The sequence below is a fragment of the Amblyomma americanum genome, chromosome 9 (assembly GCF_052857255.1).
Source record: "Amblyomma americanum isolate KBUSLIRL-KWMA chromosome 9, ASM5285725v1, whole genome shotgun sequence".
NCBI lineage: Eukaryota > Metazoa > Arthropoda > Arachnida > Ixodida > Ixodidae > Amblyomma > Amblyomma americanum.
This window is the reverse complement of record NC_135505.1, coordinates 79838603-79844668: the sequence shown is the minus strand read 5'-3', so window position 1 is coordinate 79844668 and position 6066 is coordinate 79838603.

Here is a 6066-nt window from a genome sequence, read left to right as displayed (position 1 = left end):
AAAACCAAGAGTCGTCCCTTACGACATGGGAGCTATTCAAGAGAGAACTATTGAAGGTATTTACCAGTGTCGTGAGGAAAGAAAGAGCCGAACGACTCCTCGAGTCCAGTATTCAGCTTCCGAATGAGCCCGTCCGTGGTTACGTCGAGGAGATGAAGCGCCTATTTCGCCGCGCCGACCCCGGGATGACCGAGGAAAAGAAAGTTCAGTTTTTAATGTGCGGCGTAAAAGAACAACTCTTTGGCAGCCTCTTCCGCCAGCCGCCAAAACCGGTCGAGGAGTTCATGCAAGAAGCCTGCATGATTGAGAAGACTCTCGACGTCCGAGCTCGGCAGTACAATCGTCCTTCCTCTGCCTGTGCAATCCGTTCGGACACGACGGCCACCACCAGCGACAGGTTGCGGGAAGTTATCCGCTAAATCGTCCGAGAGGAGCTACGCCGATTACTGCCATCCTCCCCACAGCCACAAGCAGCGACACTGATGGATGTGGTATACGGGAAGAAGTGCAACAGGCACTTCACATCCCTACGGCCACAGAACCCCAGGCCATGTCCTACGCCGCTGCAGTGAGGACTCCTCAGCCTCAACTACAACCCCTGCATCCTGCCCGACATGAACAACTTCTTCCCGAACGCCGCCTCCCAGCCCCCGCCCGCCCAGCCTATGACCGACGCTCAAGCCCCAGGAAATGCGACGCCTGGAGGACTTCCGACAACCGGCCGTTGTGCTTCCATTCTGAGGAGCCAGGCAATATTCTTCGTCACTGCCCATACCGACGTATCGGTCTTCGAGGATTTGACGTTAACGCCCCACGGCCACGCTTCGGCCAGCGTCCGCAGGAAATCGACGAGTACCTGCGTCGAGAGGAGTACACGCCGAACCGCTTTTCGCGCTCACCATCGCCGTCGACCTCGCGTTTTGCGTCGCCACGTCGCATCTACCCAGCCGCGGTACGAGGAAGGTCTCCCAGCCTTCGTAGGGAGAAACTAAAGACAGCAACCTCTGGAGGTGAGGTTGCTCACGAGCTAAACACCGAAGATCCTCCAGCAACCACGCCCCATGACGACGCTGCACCCGCGACGCCGCATGAAGAACTATACACTCGCTGCACCGACGCCGCACAAAATAACAACCCCGACCGCGACGCAAACTGCCTTCAAAACGACGACGCCACCCAGAAAAGCATCGGCCACACGCCCCACCCGTGACTCGCATACGCGACGAAGCCGTGACCCGAAGCCGAGAGCGACATGCAATGCAAGACCCAGGACCTCCGACTTAGAAGTGACTATCGACGGCCGGAAAGTGGACCACACTAGTCGACACAGGAGCCGATTACTCGGTGATGAATGGAACATTCGCTGCGCAGCTGATAAAAGTCACAACGGCTTGGGATGGCCCACAAATTCGCACCGCAGGGGGCCACCTCATTACGCCATCAGGACGATGCACAGCGCGAGTGGCTGTCAAAGGCCATACCTATCCTGCGACCTTTGTTGTGCTACCGCAATGCTCCCGCGAAGTGATCTTGGGTATGGATTTCACTAATGAGCATCAGGCGATCATCGACCTGCGATCCAAGCTGATCACGCTTTCGACGGACGAAGTCATCGCTTCGATGAAAACTCGCGAAAATCACGTTGCCCTGAGTGTCCTGGAGGAAGAAGTGAGCGTCCCACCCCGTTCAAGCGTTATCGTGACCGAAGGCGCCACGAAAGCCATTAACGCTGAAGCCATCATCGAGGGGAACATGCACTTGCTTCTAGACCGAGGAATCTGCATCGCAAGAGGCATCGCACACTTCCGCAATGGCCACGCCGAAGTACTGCTGCCCAACTTCAGCGAAGAATACCAGCACATTAACAGAAGAACGACGATTGCTTTCTTCGACGAAATAGCCGACTTACGAGACTCCTTCGCCCTCTCCGACCCCTCCGCAGAAGATTCGCCTGCCCAAGAGAACTCGCCCACTCGACATCAACCCAGCCCTGCACCGAAACAGACAAGACCACATCCGCAATCAGCTTCAAAACTACAGTGTGTGTTTTTCGACATCACCGAAGGTCCGACAAACGCCAATTGCCAAGCATCGCACTATAACGGACCAACACGTCCGACCTCTCCGTCAAAGCGCCTGCCGTGTGTCACCGCGAGAACGACAAGCCAAATGGGACCAAGTTGAAGAAATGCTTCGCGACGACGTCATCCAGCCTTAAAACAGCCCATGGACGGCACCGGTTGTTCTAGTGAGAAAGAAAGACGGCGCACTTCGATTCTGCGTGGATTGCCGACGCTTGAACAACATAAGAAAGAAGGACGTCTACCCCCTCCCCCGCATCGACGAAACACTGGACCGCCTCTGCGACGCCAAATATTTCTCATCAATGGACATCAAGAGCGGCTACTGGCAAATTGAGGTCGACGAAAAAGATCGCGAGGATACAGCATTCATCACTCCGGATGGGCTGTTTGAGTTCAAGGTGATGTCATTTGGCCTCTGTTTCGCACCAGCGACGTTTCAGCGAGTAATGGATACAGGCTGGTAGGCCTGAAGTGGCAGATTTGTCTGGTATAATTAGATGACGTCGTTGTATTCGCCTCGAACTTAGAAGAGCACCTCAAAAGACTTCGACCAGTACTAGACGCCATCAAGTCGCCTGGCCTAACCTTGGAAGCAGAGAAGTGCCACTTAGCCTACGGAGAGCTGCTGTTCATAGGCTACATCGTTAGCAAGGAGGGAGTACGCCCAGACCCGCAGAAAACAGCTGCGATTGAACAGTTTCCACCGCCGGCCAATAAGAAAGCAGTGCGCAGATTTCTCAGACTGTGCGCATATTACCGACGATTTGTGAGAAACGTTTCGCGCATCGCCGAGCCCCTGACCCAACTGACGAAGGCAGACTTGCCGTTTAAATGGGAAGCGCTGCCAGCAGGAGCCTTCAGGGAACTTCAGCGTCGTTTACAGTCCCCACCGATCCTCGCGCATTTTGATGAAAACGCCGATACTGAAGTTTATACCGGCGCAAGCAGCGTGGGCCTATGTGCCGTCCTCGTTCAAAAAACCGACGGGCTGGAGAAAGTCATCGCATACGCTAGCCGTTCCCTTTCCAAGGCCAGGCTAACTATTTGACAACTGAGAAGGAGTGTCTTGCCATCATCTGGGCTTCGTCAAAATTCCGCCGTTGCCAGTACGGACGACCGTTCAAGGTGGTCGTCAGCTGTCACCACGCGCTGTGCTGGCTTGCCAATTTCAAGGACACCTTTGGCCGACTAACTCGATGGAGTCTGTGTCTCCAGGAGTTTGACGTCACTATCGTTTACAAGTCCGGACGCAAGCACTCTGACGCCGATTGCCTCTCACGGGCCTCTGCAGATACACCGCCGCCGGACAACGATGAGGACGCCTTCCTGGGGCCCATCAGCCAAAGTTCTTTTGCTCAGCAGCAACGCTCGGACCCCGACCTAAAACACCTCATCGAGTACCTGGAAGGCAAGGTTTCTTCTCCCTCCGCTTCATTCAAGCGAGGACTGTGTTCCTTCTGTCTGCGGAATGAGGTCCTTGTGAAGAAGAACTTTGCAGCGAGCAATACAGCCTACCTCTTTGTTGTACCTGATTGTCTCCACGAAGAAGTTCTACACACTTCCCACGACGAGCCGACAGCTGGACATCTCGCGTTTACTCTCACCCTCCGCCGCATTCAAGACAAGTATTACTGGTCCTGACTGTGCCAATGTCGCACATTATGTGAAAACCTGCCGAGATTGTCAGCGACGAAAGACCCCTCCCACACGACCAGCAGGATTTCTGAACCCCATTGAATCTCCCTCAAGGCCCTTTCAGCAGATCGGCATGGACTTTATTGGCTCTTTTCCAACGTCAACGTCTGGAAATAAGTAGATCATCATAGCGACCGACTACCTGACCCGCTACGCCGAGGCGAAAGCCCTACCGAACGGAACAGCAGCAGAAGTCACCAAATTTTTCGTGGAGTGCATTCTTCTTCGACACGGCGCCCCCGATGTACTCATCACGGACAGAGGAACAGCATTCACCGTGGAACTAACGCAAGCGACCCTGCGTTACAGCCAAACCTGCCGCCGGAGGACAATTGCATACGATCCGCAGACCAACGAACTGACCGAGCGCCTGAACAAAACCATCGCCGATATGCTCGCCATGTATGTCGATGCCGAACATAGAACCTGGGATGTCATCCTGCCCTACGTCGTCTTCGCCTACAACACCGCAGTGCAGGACACCACCCAGATGACGCCTTTTAGGCTCGTCCATGGCAGGGAGGCCACGACCACGCTATACGCCATGCTGCCCAACGTTACAGATGAAGAGAAGGTCGACGTTGCCGCCTACCTTCAACGCGCAGAAGCAGCTTGCTGGAGGAGCCCTTGCAGCATCTTGGCCTTAGTTTGAGCAGCCCGCTCTTGCTCTCATTTGGCGCCACCGCATTTGGGTTCAGCCACAGATCTGTTTGCACCGCTGTTCAAAATTTCCTGATAGAATCTCACCGACTGCCTTGCTAAGTGTTCCAACCTTTTCTTTTCTATCAATTATTACATTTTGACTAAATCATTAATATTTAATCACTCTCTTCATCCCTTTTCTGTTCATGACGAAAAATTCACCGGTGTTGCGCTCCCACGTGCTTTTCCTTTTTGTTAACTGCGTTCAGGTGAATAGCCACCCGATTCTTGGCCGATCCCCCAGTGTGGGTATGTGCCATCTTTTGATAGGCTAACAACAACAACAACAGCAGCTTGAAAGCTCGCCCGATTACGGATCAAAGATCAGCAGCGGTCCGACACCAGACGCTACTACCTACGAAGACGCAACGCGGAATATAAGCCAAGAGACCAAGTCTGGGTTTGGACGCCCATCCGCCGCAGTGGATTCAGTGAAAAGCTTTTGCGCCGCTGTTTCGGCCCGTACAAGGTTCTTCGTCGGCTAGGTGAACTGGATTATGAAGTCATTCCTGACGCAATGACTGCATCCCAGCGACGCCGCCTACGACCAGAAGTTGTCCATGTAGTCCGTCTGAAGCCGTATTATGCGCGCTAAAGGACGCTGCATTTCCATACTCTATTTTCGCAAGATCCGTTTTATCTGTTACTAGTCGCATTATTTGTTTTAATACATCGGGTCGATGCTTTTTTGAGAGGGGAGTAATGCCGCGAATATTTGCAGTGTTTGTTCATTCTTCAAATTTGCCGCCACACCTCTTTATCGCTTTGTTTGCGACGCAAGACGCGACTATATAGATTTATCTCGATTGACCGCAGCCAGGCAGAATTGATTCTACGTTGTTCCGGAATGTTATAGTAACTTTGCCCGCTTTATCTCGAAAGTTCGCTATCAACTTTAAATTAAGCACGGCCGACAGCGGCGGGAATTCTGTTGGACGACCGCCCAGTGATTCATTCCATTGTGGGCGCAAGTCAGCCCAATACACAGTTTTCTTTTAGAATACCTTTTGTCCGTCTTCATCGCTCCTTCGACTGCCGTCACCACTACGTGACAATATGCAGAACGTCATTGTTTGCATTCTCAGATCCCTGGGAGTCTCCTATCCCTCTTGGTGCAGTGGTGCAACGGTTTAGCGACGCGACACTGCTCTACGATGACAGGCGCTCCCAGCGGTGGGCATTGTGCGACCCAGGTTGGTCTTCCCGAGCGACCAATCATTAATTTCACTGGCATCTGCCACGGTGGGCAGGTTGTGATGACGCCGCAATGTCACGTGACCTACGTGGACCACCTGCCTCCTAGGTAATTTCTCTCTCGGCACCACCTGCCAGAGTCATGCTTGTGATTTTTCGCTCACAACGCCGACAATACTTACGCCTGGTTTTCTGGCAACGGTGCCTGAAACGCTATTGTGTTAAACGTTCTCATACTTGATCAGAATATTGCAGCGGTGGCCTAGTGGTATGAGCATCCGCCTCACATGCGGGAGTTGCGGGGTTCGGTCCCCAGTGCCGCCGGGTACTGTCTGGTGCTCGGCTTCTTTAGGGGGAAGTGCTGGGGAAATGGGTGTTTGTCCCCATTTTG